The sequence below is a fragment of the Dasypus novemcinctus genome, chromosome 26, assembly GCF_030445035.2.
Source record: "Dasypus novemcinctus isolate mDasNov1 chromosome 26, mDasNov1.1.hap2, whole genome shotgun sequence".
Taxonomy (NCBI): Eukaryota; Metazoa; Chordata; class Mammalia; order Cingulata; family Dasypodidae; genus Dasypus; species Dasypus novemcinctus.
This window is the reverse complement of record NC_080698.1, coordinates 19,947,262-19,962,985: the sequence shown is the minus strand read 5'-3', so window position 1 is coordinate 19,962,985 and position 15,724 is coordinate 19,947,262. Positions and strand designations below refer to the sequence as shown.

Below are 15,724 nucleotides of genomic sequence, written 5' to 3'. Positions count from 1 at the left end.
CTCTTTACAATGTTGTGTTACCATCACCACCATCCATAATCTAAATATTTCCATCATTCTAAATAAGAACCCTGTATATTTAAAGCCTTAACTTCCCATTCCCTGTCCCCACCCCATCCCTTGTCACCTATATTTTGGATTCTGACAATGATTTTGCTTATTTTAATTGTTTCAAATCAGTGAGATCATACAATGTGTATACTTTTGTGTCTGGCTTATTTCACTCCAAATGATGTCTTCAAGTTTCATCCATCTTGTCACATGTATCAGGACTTCATTCCTTTTTATGGTTGAATAATATTCCAGTGTCTATATATACCACATTTTATTTATCCATTCATAAGTTAAAGGATACTTGGGTTGCTTCCATCTTTTGGCTATTGTGAATAATGCCACTATTTACATTGGTGTGCAGGTATCTGTTTGAGTCCCTGCTTTAATTCTTTTGGGTACATACCTAGCAGTGGGATTGCTGGGTCATATGGTAATTCTACGCTTAGCTTTCTGAGGAACTGCCAAACTAGCTTCCACAGCAGCTACACCATTTTACATTGCTACCAGTAGTGAACGAGTGTTCCTATTTCTCTGCATCTTCTCCAACACTTGTTATTTTCTGGAGTTTTTTTTTGTTGTTGTTGTTTTAATAGGAGCCATTCCAATGGGTGTGAAATGGTATCTTATTGTGCTTTTGATTTGCATTTCCCTTATAGCTAATGATGTAGTATCTTTTCATATACCTTCTGGACAAAGTATATCTTCTTTGGTGAGATGCCTGTTTTTAATTGGCTTGTCTGACTTTTTGTTGTTAGGTTAAAGATTTCTTTACATATTCAGATAGTAAACCTTTATCATATACATGGTTACCAAATATTTTTCCCCATTATGTAGGTTGTTGTTTTATGTTCATGATAAAGTCCTTTGAGGCACAAAAGTTTTTAATTTTGATGAGGTCCCATTTATCTGTTTTTCTTTTGTTGCTTATGCTGAGTGCATAGTCTAAGGAACCATTGCCTGACAAAGGTCCTAAAGATGTTTCCCTACATTTTCTTATAAGAGTTTGATAGTTCTAGCTCTTTTATTTAAGTCTTGGATCCATTTTGGGTTGATTTTTGTATATGGTACAAGGTCCTCCCTTTTTTTTTTTTTGCTAATGTAGATCCAGTTTTTCCAGCACCATTTGTTGAAGAGTCTGTTCTTTCCCACTTGAGTGAAAAATCAGTTGGCCATAAATGTGAAGGTTGAGTTCCGAGCTCTCAATTCTGTTCTGTTCATTTATATGTCTGTCCTTGTGCCAGTACCAAGCTCTTTTGATTACTGTGGCTTTATAATGAGTTTTAAAACTGCAACCCACACGCTTTAACTTCATTATCCCATTTCCTTAGCAAGTGATTACGATGGTGATTGATCACACAGCATTTTAGTACTCTTTTGGTGTTTTTTAAAAAATTCCAAAAATTACAGTTCTTGTCTAGTAGTTTACTTTTTCTATTTATAATGTTCCAAGTTTTAGACTCCTTTCTTAACCATATGTCAAATTTTTGTCCTTCTCTTTAAGCAACACATAAGTGGCAGAGAATGTAGGGAGCCCTGACTCCTATTAGATTCCTGTGATGAAATCAGGGCATTTCTGATTAAGGCCAGCCTCAGGGAAGAAATATATATCAGAAATATTGCCTGGTCAGATCTCTGTTGTTGTGAGACAGCTCTTGAGAGATTAAAAAGAAGCCTGTCTCCTTCAACGACCAAACCCCTGAGCTTCAGCATTTTTTTTCCTCCAAGTGGTATGCCTTGTGGTGACTCACACTGTGGCACAGAGGTAGTATATTGGGCCCTGTATTTTTACAGTGGTATCAGGAAATCATAGAGTATTAAGTACATAAGTTATAATTCACAATATTAATTGTTTTACTATTGATTTAAATCTTCTGGGTCTCTTTTTTCTTTCCTTTCTTTCTCTTTCCATTCAGTAGGCTTCAGCTCTTTGAATTTATTCTTTTTTCTAAGTATTATTTCCATGATTCCAATATCGATCCTAGTTTTAGTACCTTTTTTCCTTTATTTTTAAAGAAGTTTTAGAGTAACTAAATGTTACAATGTAACATAAATGTTACATTGAAAATATAAGGGATTCCCAGCTACCCCACCTCTCCACACACACTTTCTCCCATTAACATCTTTCATTAGTGTGGTACATTTGTTACAATTCATTAACACATGTTGAAGTATTGTCACTAAGTATGGTCTATGGTTGACATTATGGTTTACACTTTGTACCACACAATTTTATAGGTTTTGATAAAATGTATAATGGCTTCTATCCATCATTGCAATATCATGCAGAACAATTCCAATGTCCCCCAAATGCCCCATGTTATACCTATTCTTCCCTCTCCCTCCCCTCAGAATATCTGGTGTTAGTTACTTTTAAATGTTTTTTTAAAAAGCCTCTTGGAATTAAGAAAATACTTTTCATCCTCTAAATTCAGTTTTTCTCCCATCCCACTTCCCTCCCAATCAAGTTTTCTTTCACTTCATTTAAATCTGTCCATGGGTGACGTCTTCTTATGGTTGAGTTTTTAGTCCCTGCTCTCAGTTTCAGTTCAAAACTATAGTATTTGCCTTACTTTATTCACCTTTCTCCCAACTTGTTTCCTCTTGAATTCTAGCCCCAGATATTCCCCAGTGGGCCTTTCTTTGGGAGGCAGACACACAGTACTCTGCTCTGCTTCTTGGAATGGAAACTCTATTATCATTCCTCACACCATGGAGTCTCTTGAATTTGTCCCCTGCTTTCTCACCCCATTTCTGTCACTCTGAATTCCCCAGCCCCTCAGATCTTCCTCTGATTACCCTTCGGCCCCCTCTATCTCATGAATTGACAATTCCAGTTTCACATGACTCCTAGTTGGATGGAACACCTGCATCAGATTTCCCACTCCATCAGGCATCACCTCTTATCCCTGTTATTATCCCTGGATAAAGATTTTTTTTTTAATTTCATTTTTTTAATGTTTTTATATTTTGCTTTTTTTAAAAATTTCTCTCCCTTCCCCCCCCCCCCCCCCCCAGTTCTCTGTTCTCTGTTCTCTGTGTCTATTTGCTGCATCTTCTTCTTTGTCTGCTTCTGTTGTCAGCGGCATGGGAATCTGTGTTTCTTTTTGTTGAGTCATCTTGTTGTGTCAGCTCTTCGTGTGTGCGGTGCCATTCCTGGGCAGGCTGCACTTTCTTTTGCTCTGGGCGGCTCTCCCTATGGGGCGCACTCCATGCGCGTGGGGCTCCCCTACACGGGGACACCCCTGCATGGCAGGGGACTCCTTGGGCGCATCAGCACTGCACATGGGCCAGCTCCACACGGGTCAAGGAGGCCCAGGGTTTGAACTGTGGACCTCCCGTGTGGTAGACAGACACCCTAACCACTGGGCCAAGTCCACTTCCCCCTGGATAAAGATTTTATTTCCAGGTCTTATTATCAGGACATTGTTTCCTCTTTTAAAAAATTAACAGAAGCATTAGTTTCTCTTCAATAATCATAACTCCATTTCTCTAACTCCAGAAAAGATTAGTAACAATTGTGAATGGAGTTTTGAATGTGAAACATCTATTTTTCACCCCTACTCCTCTACCTAAGTCTTTATTTACATTCTTATTGTGCTCATGCAAATAGAAAGTATTGCAACAATATGTAGAATATAGTACAAAAGTGCAAAGAAGGGAAATTAAGATATGATGTTCCTATACTAAATTTCCAGAGTTGAAACTGAATTTTCTGGTGTTTCAAATACCATTGCTACTAACTCTGGAGCTCCTTAAGACCTGTTAAGACGTTTTCTGAGTTAACACCAGTGACTAAAGACATTGTGATCCTTTTCTGGGAGTTGCCCAATGAGAATACCGAAAGACGGCCAAGGGTCCATTTAAATGTACAAGATCTATGTCTCTCATATCTGGGTACCATCACTATTGCAGCCTCCATAAGGCTCAATGCTTTAGAATCCTTAGTCTCTCCCTCCTTCCTTTTTAACCATCATGGGCATATATGTGACTCTTATATATCCGGATAGTCACTAAATGTCTCGTCCCTGCTGTTGACCCTTCGCTTTTCCCTGTTGTAGGTCTCTGCCTCAAGCCTGGGTTGTGGCAGCAGCATCCTCATTACTCTCCCTGGTCCTTTGCTCTTTCAAGGTCATTTGGCTGCCTGTTTGTCTTATGGTTTCTTCCCTAGCCTCTCAGACTTCAGCGGCTTCTCATTTTCCACCACATAAAGCATAAATTCCACTGACATCATTCAAGTCTTCTATAATCTGGGTCCACATTACCATCTATTCTTTCCACACTTATAGATATACAGATCTTGCACTGGTACTCCTGCTCTGCTTTCTTCTGTGCGTCCAGCTTTCACCGAGTGCCCTTCTCAGGTCTGGCTGCTAATTAACCTTCCCTAGGAGCCTGAGTCCTCATCCATGATGGTGACGATAACAAGCACTAACAGAAGTAATGGGCAGTAGTTTAGACTTGAACTGCCCACCAGCTGTGACTTTGGACAAATGATTTAACCACTTTGTACATTGATTCCTTCAGCTTAAAATGAAGATAATAATAGTGCGAAATAATCTCCAAATCTCTGTGGCTTATAACAAACATTTGTTTCTTGCTCATGGCACATGTAGGCTATGAGCAGGCTGCAGCTCTGCTCTGCCTGTTGTCTTCATTTTGAAATGCAACTGAAGGCACATCCCCCATTTGGGGCCAGTATTGTGATGGACTCTCTGAGTGCCTTTAGGGCTTCTGCAGGGATGCAGCATAGATCACATCTGCACAGTTCCATAGGCGAAAGTGTCACATGACCAACCCTAGAATCATTGGGGTGGGAATATAGTCTCCTTACACAGGGAAAGGGTAGGGCTTTTTTGTAAATAATAATGCAATCTATCATGACTCTTAGGGTTATTGTGAGGTATAAATGAGTTAATAAGAGCTTAGAAGGGTGCCTGTCACACAGTAAGAACTAGGTGTCCATTGTTATTATTAAGTCTTGTGCCAGGTACTGTGCTAAGCACTACACGTGTATATGATAGCCTGAAGCTGTATATACCCCAGAAAGGCATGTTCTTGTATTTAATCCATTCATGTGGGTTTGGACCCACTGTCAATAGAGCCTTTTGGTGAGGCTGCTTCAGTTAAGGTGTGACCCACCTCATTCCGGATGGGTCTTAATACTCTTACTAGAGTCCTTTATAGACGAATGAATAGAGAGCTTGAGAGAGAGCGAGCCACTGAAGCAAGAAGTTGAAAGCAACGAAATCTGGAAGAGAAGGGAGAGACCAGCCTTGGCACCTGGCAGAGGAGTCCAGAATCAGTAGCAGCCAGTTTTTGGCACGAAAGCATCGCCTTGATGATGCATTGATTTGGACATTTTTCTCAGCCTCAAAACGGTAAGCTAATAAATACCCATTGTTAAAAGCCAACCCATTTTATGGTATCTGCTTATGCAGTCTAACAAACTAAAACTGTGTATCATATCATGTAATTCTCAATAGAATCCCGTGAGTTTGATATTATTACCTCCATTTTACAAATGAGTAAACTAGAAGCTTACATAAGAGAGGTAGATCACTCACAGTCACATGGTTTGCAAGAGACAGAATGGGCATTTAAAACCAGGCCTGTCCAATTCTAGAACCTATGCTTCTAACTTTTTCTTATTCTGGAAAACGTGTATCAGGAAGGTTCTTCCTAAATTTTATAAACATTTTTCACTGCTGCCACTGTGGTTTCCACCATCCCTGCATACTTTGCCATGCCCTTGAAGGACTTGCCATTAGGAAGTTGCCCACCCAAAGAATAACAGTTGCCAAAATCCCATGACTTTGGTCATAATGTCTTCTATTTTGGGTTATTTTATTCAAACAATGCAGCAGCCAATTCTATGGGACACCAACTGAGTTCTTGGTACTCAGGCTCTGAAGCTCTCAATCCAGGGTTTGGAGAACAGAATTTATTATACCATCACTGATCTTGCGTTCTGTGGGTCCTACTTGTCCACTTCCTTGCTGGGTCACCCATACCCTTTCCCCAAGGCAGAAGCCAGATCTCACAAGGAGTCTGTCTGGACATTGCTATTGAGAGAGTTACCTATTTCGCCCTGTTCATGTATCTCATCAAGGGCCAAAGAGTAAAATAAAGCATGTGGGGATCTGCAATCCTGTGAGTCTAGGCCTGTGTACTTTCAAGCCTTTTAGGGTGTTAAGGTGTCATTAAAAGAATTTGCTGGCCCTCAAGTTACTCTTCCAGGCCAGCGGCAGGCAGCTCAGCTCCTTCACTTGTTGCTACTCTTCTGTGCAGATATGACCTTCCTGAGGATACAGACCCATGTTTCATGATCCTTCCATATTTCTAGCATTCCAAGCAGAACATGCAGAGGTTAATTAAACACAGCCCCTGCCTTCAGGAAGTTTATAGTCCAGCAGCATTACTGTAAAATGAGAATGATAATGTCTCCTTCCCTGTTCTCATGTGGTTTCAAATTTAAGGAGAAAGGATATACTGAAGTGTTAAGAGCATTCCCTAGAGGCACATTGCCTGGTTTATATCCCAGTTTGTAATTTACTAGCTATATAATCTTTGGTAAGTTACTTAACCATTTTCATGGTTCAGTTTTCCTATCTATAGGGTGGGGATAATAATAGTACTTATTTCACAGCATTATTGTAAGGATTACAATAATGGATTAAGTGCTGGGCTCATAAGAATTCAATAAATGTTAGCTATTATAAATAACAGTAACATTTAGGAAAGCACCCAGAATTGCCTAGAATAGTGCAACTCAAAGTCACCATCTTCAGTGAGATAAGGAACCTGTGCCACAATGTAAATCAATACTCTGCTTCTTACTTTGAAAAATTCTTGCTAGGAAAAAAATGTGTGCTTGGTGATAAAGTTGATTTACATTGTAGCTCAAGCTGCTTGTTTTCTTTGTAGACCAGTAAAAAACAGTTTACAGACCATACCTTGATATGGTCCTTTGCCTAGGATATAGTAGGCAGTCAGTAAATTTGTTTAATTATGTATTTTAGATTGAAATAGCTCTCTATATTCAAGGTTTCTTGTTAAAGTAGATTTTCTACTTCACCAGTTTTATAGATTTGAAGTTCTGTATATGTCACACAATATACATCCATATTGTACTTATATTATTTATGATCTTTCTGTATCTTTCAAGATATGGAAATAGGGTAAATCTTGGCTATTTCTTTTGGTAAAAGCTCTGAATATTTTCTAATATTGAGGAGTAGATAAAGACAGCTATATGGGTTGTTGTGTGAAGTCTAGAGTGGACTTTTCCAGAGAACAGGAAGACCTATGAGGTAATGTCCTCATTTTCCTTTGCCAACACATTAGCATTTATGTACATATTGAAATATTAAAAACTAAGCAAATGAATTTTCAGGAGAGGTTTATTTATATGAATAAGTTTGGAAACCGTACCTTTAGTTACTGTAAAACTCAAGAATTGAGTTGTAACCTAAAAACGAATTCATATTGTAAGTGAACATTTTTTGCTTCATTTACACCAAAGCAGTTTAACATGAAATTAGTATTATTGGACACAGGGCCCCATCTATAAAGATGAACTTCTCTGATACCTATCTACTCTTAAAGATGAATATTTTTCCCTAATCAAAATTAATAACTTAGACTATTTTTGAAAATACATAAATTCCTTAGTGTTGAATAAATTTGCTTTTCCTCTCTTTTAATTTCTGAAAACAGTGTATTTTTATGAAAAGTTATTAACAATCATTTCTACTCCATTACAATTGAAGCTTAAGGACATATATGCCAGTGATTGTTCTGGAAAATTTTGAATTGCGTGAAAATTAGATTTTTGATAGATTAGGGAGAAAACCATTTGAGATGATGGGGCAGACAAAGGCAGGGTGCTTTGTGCAACTGTATCTCCTAATATCCTCCTCAAAATAGCATCACAGGATGTGCAGTGAAGGTGGTGACCCACTGTCATTCCAGAAGTAAAGGAGATGTAGGCCGTGCATCCTGAAGGTTCTCAGGAATGGAGGAAAAACGTCTCAAAAACAGAAAAGAACCATTTGAAAATGCAAAAGAGAATGGATATCCTAGAAACTAATTTGATTGTTTTTTCAGCCTCATATCTTTCCTGTAATCCGAACAGATAGTACCATAGCTCCCCCTACTGCATAAAGAGGCAAAGAGGCAAAACACTGTCCACCAAAAAAGCTTCCTCCCCCCAGGGATGACTTTTTTGTTTTTTGAAACTTTTGGTTCTTTACCCAAGAAAAGCCAATGTAACTGTCTTTGGTTTTTTGTTGTTTTGTTTTGTTGTTTTTTGCATTCAATCATTTCTCTTCTCTTCTACTAATTTCATGTTTGAAAGATTTATGGGTATCATTTCAAAAGCTGACATTTCAAAGAAAACATAATTGGAAATTATAATTTGATGATTTGGGTGAGGTGTATAGAAATGCATGCACATAAAGTACAACTTAGATATATATTGTACTTGGATAAAATATGTGTGGGAAAGACTGGCAAGGGAGAAGGCAGTATTGTTATCTGATGAAGAGAAGAACTGGGGTTTAAAGACCTGAATTTTCTGACACTAATTTGCTTGATGCCTTGGGCAAGTTACTCAACTTTCTTTGTGTGCTGCAGTTTCTCCATTTTAAAAAAATGAGGATAATGGCATATGCCTTTTCTCTGCCTCATAGAATTCTTATCAGAATAATATAAGATCAAGTAATGCCCCACTTATCCAGCCATCATAATTCCAACCTCAGCCATCTGTAATGAATCTCAGAAGCAGAAAAAGTTCTGTGAGCTAGAAGAACACTGCCTGCTTTAAGAAAAGGCAAACTCAGTTGACTAAATTTTGTGTAAATTAAGCTCAGTGATTTAACAAGCTTGCTGGTGGGCTGGTAGGGTTGTTTTATATTTTCCTCTTTACAGTTCTTTCTGGGTTGCCTAGAAAGACAAATTTAAGGGGAAAAAAAAGGAAAGGTAGGGAGAAAAGGGTGGTAGAGGCAGGTAGAAGTTTCTCCTTAGAAATTCATAGCAAATACAACTAGAGAAGAGATCCCAGGAGCCCCAGCAGCATTCTGAGGCCAGAATTGGCAATAAACAGCTTTCTGTATTTCAGTCAATCACACTATACTGCATCTCTGCTTCAGAGTTTATAGGCCTTGGCAAAAGGTTTCTGAGTCATGTGCAGAATGCTCGTTTACAAAGAAGTTTATAAAAATTGACAAAGTATGTGCTGCCTTTTAGGAAGAGTTCCTTTTAAAAAAAAACAAACAAAAATGGCCTTTAAAGAGATATGCATCATTTATGTGGAAAATTAGTATATATGGGATATCTCATTTTTCCCCAGTGATTGTAGATACATTATTTTAGGCATATTTGTATTCTCTAAATCAAATGGAAAATTACTCCATGGGTTTCCTTCTTTATGGCTTCTGATTTGATTTAAATCACTTTCTAAATCACTGTAAAGCCAAACGAGTTCTATTCTGTCAAATTGATGTGGGAGGAGGGTGTCTTACAAAATAAAAATGTAAATTAGCTTTTGTTCATTGTATTTAAGCTTTTGTAAAAAGGCCTTCTTTTATTGGATAGAACTGAAAACTTAAAGTTCTAGAGGGAAATTTGTAGAGATATTTTTAAAATGTCTTAAATGACTAAGCATTATGTTTTCCTGCCATAAGGACAACAAGTTATGTTTCGTATTGAAATGCTTTTATATAACATTTTCATTAAAATAAGTACTAAATTTACAAATCCCATGATTCCTTCTGTATTTATTATCTCAGAGAGGCAGGAAAAAATTGACACCCATTGTTCTTTTCCATCTATATGAGAAAATCTTCTGGGCGTTCAGGTGAGGTTAGTATAGCTCAGGACTTAAACCATTTTGTAGAACCAGTGGGTCTTTTCCTCCCTCCCTCCCTTCCTTCCTTCTTTCCTCCTCTTCTCTTTCCCTCTTTCCCTCTCTGTCTTAATTTTTCTGTTTGTCATAGACCAGTATGTAGTTCAACTGTACATAATACTCATAAATAGTTAGGGCCATATGCCCTACATGCCTTTGACAACCTCTAAACTGGCCTGTACTCTGTTCAGTTTGATGATTACATACTTGAATGCCAAAGCAATGTTATATTGCTATGTATACTACTAAACACTCTCAACTTTGGTACTTATTGGTCATGGACCGGTTACTTCTGGCTTGCAGGCAAGCACCTTGAAATAGCACTGGTTATATTAGTGATGAACAGCACACACCCTTGAATGGAACTATACTGCCTGGGTTTGAACCCCAGCTTTGCCATTTGCTGGCTGTGAGACTCGAAGCATGTCGCCTGTCTGTGCGTCTGGTCTGGTCTCACAACCGGGTCTCATAGGATTGCTGCAAGTATTACATGAACAAAACACTTACTACCTTAGAACTTAATAACATAATAGTTTGCTTACCATGTTTTTATGGGTCGTATTATTGTTACTAAATCAGCTGAGCTGAATTTTGAACCTACTTGAAATTCCTATATTTTTGACTTCTCTGGAGTAACTGTTTTTGAAACCTAATATAATTTTTTTTTTCTTTCAGGCACCCAAATTTTTATTTACTTACCTTTCTGTTCTCTTTTAACACATTATAAATCAAATTAATCTCTTTTGACCCAGCATTGTGATAGGAACCATGATGTTATAAAGTGGTAGAATCTTGCTCCTGTTTTTACATTTTTCTGGCCCCTGTCAGCCTCTGGCTGTCAATTCTCTTATCCCCTTAACAGTCTTAAGGCATATATTTTAAGCAAATGCAGATTGTGAAAGTAATTTAAGTCAAGGATATTATTTTGGGGGAATGTGATTATTCATTCATTCAGTAGAAATGAATGATTCGAATAATCAGTGAATACTTAATACTCAAGGAATATCTATTGAGAATAACTTTCATAGTAAGGATCATCCTTAGATTCCTAATAGGTAAGCAGTGAGTCACTAAACTTCTCCTGGAGGTCACAGCTTTGAAAATCTGGTTAGAGAGAAGCAGATTTGGCTCAATGGATAGCGTCTGCCTACCACATGGGAGGTCCAGAGTTCAAACCCAGGGCCTCCTGACCCATGTGGTGAGCTGGCCCATGTGCATTGCTGATGCATGCAAGGAGTGCTGTGCCACACTGGGGTGTCCCCTGTGTAGGGGAGCCCCACGCGCAAGGAGCATGGCTCGTAAGGAGAGCCACCCTGCGTGAAAAGAGTGCAGCCTGTCTGGGAGTGGCACCGCATGCATGGAGAGCTGTCGAACAAGATGAAGCAACAAAAAGAGACACAGATTCCCGGTGCAGCTGACAAGAATACAAAGCAGACACAGAAGAACACACAGTGAATGGACACAGAGAGCAGACAACTGGGGTGGGGGGGGGAATAAAGAAAGATATTTTTTAAAAAGTCTTCTCCTGTTTAAAAAAAAAATCTGGTTAGAAATATTTTCTTAGTCACAAAGATATTATTGTCAGTTCCTTAGCTTAAACTATCATACTCGGCCTCCTAAGGCATTCAAGTTGGCATGCTTGGTGCTATACAGACTACAGCAAATGTCCTTTGAGCTATCTACAATGAAATGGTAGTAGTAGTTCTGCATTAGTGATATGCTGCTGCCAATGGTGAATTGCTTTGTTTAGTGATAACTATTGATATTTCTTCTGAGAGAACAAAGGAGTACTTTTGGTTCTTAGGAAGCTTTATAGATTGTTGAGGATGTGGACCACAATTGGACTTTATAGAGTTATAGAGCACAGGGTAAAGAAAGTACTATAAATGACTTCTTCTGAAGAGATTGATTGATTGATTTGTAATTGCATACTTAGAAAGCATTTATCTTTAATGTGTTTGGTTATTCATTTGCTTGATAAATATCAAGTGCCCACTATGTGCTAAGTATTTTCCAGGTGCCAAGAACATTTTCAGTGATTAAGGCAGATAAAGTCCCTGTACTCCTGAAGTTTACATTATAGTAGGGAAGGTAGAAAAGAAAAGCAGGTAAAAAATAAATAAAATAAATGTCATGGAATAAATACCAAAGTAATAAGAAGATACACAAAGAGGTCTACTTAAAAAAAAAAAAAAGGTTTGGATAAGCATTTGAACGGAGACCCAAAAGACAAAAAAGAGTAAGTCATGTAAAGAGCTAGGAAAAGCATTCCAGGCAGGTTGGAAAGCAGTTGTTTACTATGTGCAGTATCAGGCATTTCAAAGAACTCATCAGTAGTAGTAGATGTTGTATCTTTTCTCCAGCTGTTTATAACCTGTAGTGGTTTTTATACATATATATTAAACCAGCTACCACTCATTAATTTTTCTTGGGAAGAAGTAAGTAGCCAAAGAGTTTCAGCTGGATATCACATCACTCTTGAGAGCAGAGGCTAGTATCCTCTCTGGCAACAGAAACACTTGAGTCACTACTCTAATTTGCCATGTCTCAGGGGAGTTAATTTCTTCAGCAACTACTGCATCCTCCCAGGACCTCACTGAAGGCTGATCCGGGTTGCAATTGAGAGTTCCTAAGGCATTGCCAGAGCACCAAATGCATTCCATGTGCTCCTGACTTTCTTACACACGATCCATCAGTATACTGCAGACACTTCTCAGGCATTTAATTCCATTGTGAATTTTCCTTGATACAAAGTACTTTCATTGAATGTAATTTTTTGTACCTTATCCACTAGATTAACTGGTTTTGAAACTCTTAACTACCACCTTTTCTCAGAAGTCATCATTCTTTCCATTTCTGCTGTATCTCATGTCTTCTTGTGCTTTGCTAATAGTGAATCAATAAATTGCTCACTTCTTATTTTCATCCAAATGAAGCTATATATGATAAACCTTAATTAATTTTTATCTTTCTTGGCCAGAAAATCCTACTGCTATTTGAAAATTTCATAGCGAGTATGGAAATTAATTTACTTCCAATATTGAAAAGTAATCATCTTCTTGTACAATTTAAACTAAGTTTTGGTTTATTTTGATTTATCTATTGAAAATAATATGGGGAAGCAGATGTGGTTTAAGTGTTTGGGCTCCCATCTACCGTATAGGAGGTCCAGGGTTCGATACCTGGGGCCTCCTGGTGAAGGCAAGCTGGCCTGTGCAGCGAGCTGGCCCAAGCCAAGAACTAGCCCACATGGAGTGCTGGCCTGTGCGCAGTGCTGCCCCACACAGGAGTCCTCGCCCACATGGAGGACTGGTGCAGCAAGATGATGCAACAACAAAAAAAAGACACAGAGGAGAGACAGTAAGAGATGTAGCAGACCAAGATGCTGAGGTGGCACAAGAGAATGAACACCTCTCTCCCACTCCAGAAGGTATCAGGATTGGTTCCTGGAACCGTCTAATGAGAATACAAGCAGACACAGAAGAAAGCACAGTGAATGGACACAGAGAGCAGACAAGGGGTGGGGGGTGGGATAAATATATATCTTAAAAAAAATAGAATGTAAGTCAAACTTATTTGTAAGTTACTTTTTATAGATTTGCTAAGGAAGAGAGACTTTATATTATAATTTCTTTGGATATGGGGGAAATGTCTAAAATATACATTAATGAATCTAGAAGACTTTGGTTATGAGCTAGTTAAAGTGTACCCTTTACAGACTTCAGTGATATTGAATACTTCTTAAAGACAGGAAATGAGTAATGCTGTATCTAGTGAAACTCTAGGAAGAATTTAAAATGTAATCATCATTAGCAAAAATTCTAAAAACAGCATGTTCTTACTCAGTACATTGACTTCCTTGCTATCTTAATTTTATATATTTGCTTTCTTTACTCAAGATGTCCTTCTGTTAGTGTTGCAGATCTAGAGCTAATTGCAGTACAATGACCTGAATTCTGTGTGTCTTATGCATCATCAATGCATATATTGTTGTGGATGATGTCCTACAGGTTCCTTAGGCTCTGTTCACTTTTCTTCATTTTTTCTTTCTTCTTTTTGCTCCTCAGACTAGACGATTTCAATTGATTTATCTTCAGGTTCACTGAGTCTTCTGCTAGCTCCAATCTGCTGTTGAACTCCTCTAGGGAATTTTTAATTTCTGTTACTGTGGTTTTCAGCTGTTTGGTTCCTTTTTGTGATTTCTTTCTCTCTTTGATGTCTATCATTTTCCCAATTTCCTTTAGTTCTTTGTCCATTTTTGCTATACCTCTTTGAACATGTTTAGGATCATTTTTCATAAAGTCTTTGTTGGCTATGTCCCAGATCTGTGTGTGTTTCTAAGGCTTTATTCTCCTTTGCCTGGGCCATCACTTCCTGTTTTTTAATATGTTTAGTAAATTTTTGTTGAAACCTGGACATTTTGATATTTTAATGTGTTATCACTGGAATTTAGACTCTGTGGCGTCTGTTCCTTAAGCTTATATCCCAGCTAGTGTTCTGACAGACCATGCCTTGAATGCCTGGAACTAACAACAACAAAAAGACAGAAAAAAAAGAAAACATTTGTCCCAGTGTCCATGTCTTGCGTTGGGCATTTGTGTGGCCCTAGGAATGTTCCCGTTTACATGGATACAAATGTCCCTTCTTCCCTAGAAACTGTTTCTGCACAGTCCTAGGCACTGCACTGTATGTCCTACAGCCAGTAGTCCCTTGCTCCAGGTCACCACGACTTGACTACTCTCCCATAGCATTCTGAAGAAATGCTCTGTGAGCGTCTTTTACATACAGAACAAGTTCTGGGATGGTGATCTTGTGGCAGGTGTCCTGGTTCAGTCCATCATATTGCCACCACACAGACTGGGCAAGACTTACATGCTCTCAATATGTGCATGAGGGTTATTCTGCTTCTGAAACCAGGATCAGGGACCCACATTGAGCACATAGGCTGGCCCCATTCCAAGCTGGTGAGGGGATGGGGAATGGGCCAGCCAGGGCTCCATGAGACCCTGCTGCTTTTAAAATGCCCTTTTCTTGATTTGGTCCTTGCCCTATTACTTCAATCCTTTATCCATTTCTAGAGGTTTGAGAAAGATGTTTCTGCCAGTTCTTGCTGGTTGTTCAAAGCTTCTGTAGGGGTACAGAGCCCTGAAGCTTTATCTAAGCCTATACTGAATTCCTTGAAGATTTGATAGAATTTGTTTTTAAAATATCTGGACTTGGTCCTTTTGGTGAGGAGATTTTTTGACCATTGATCTATTTTCTTTAATCCTTCTAGGTATATTTAGGTTGTCAATTGTGTGTATGTGTGTGTGTGTTTTTAGCAAGTACATCATTATTTTTATTTTCACTTAAGCCCAAGTATGCTGTGGGGTAAAAAGTTATTTAGACAAAATGTTTGTTACTGTAATATAAATTTCAGAGCATAAAGTATAACCATAGCCTTTCTCTACTTTACTGTTCAACTCCACATAGTATAATCTGCAATTCAGTATTTCTAAAACAGAACAGCTCCTGCATCAAAATCAACATTATTAGGGTATTTGTTTAAACTATTTTTTAATGATGCGATAAGGTCATCTGTCCTCATTAAGTACTTACCAGCATTTAGCACACTCCTACTGCTACTTGAATACAACCATGAATGTGGTACTGATAAGTAAATAAGATTATATAAGTTCAAACATTCAATGTAAAAAGACTGCCTTGTGATTTAAACCAAACCAAAAACTGATCCTGAAGATATATTTAAAAATTATCCTCCCAAAC

General features: G+C 38.2%; 1 protein-coding gene across 9 annotated transcripts in view; it reads left to right on the top strand.

Annotated features, from left to right (window-relative positions):
- Positions 1 to 15,724, top strand: part of CFAP20DC (CFAP20 domain containing) — a 341,279-nt gene that overhangs the window by 49,212 nt on the left and 276,343 nt on the right. The gene's annotated exons all lie outside the window — the stretch shown is intronic.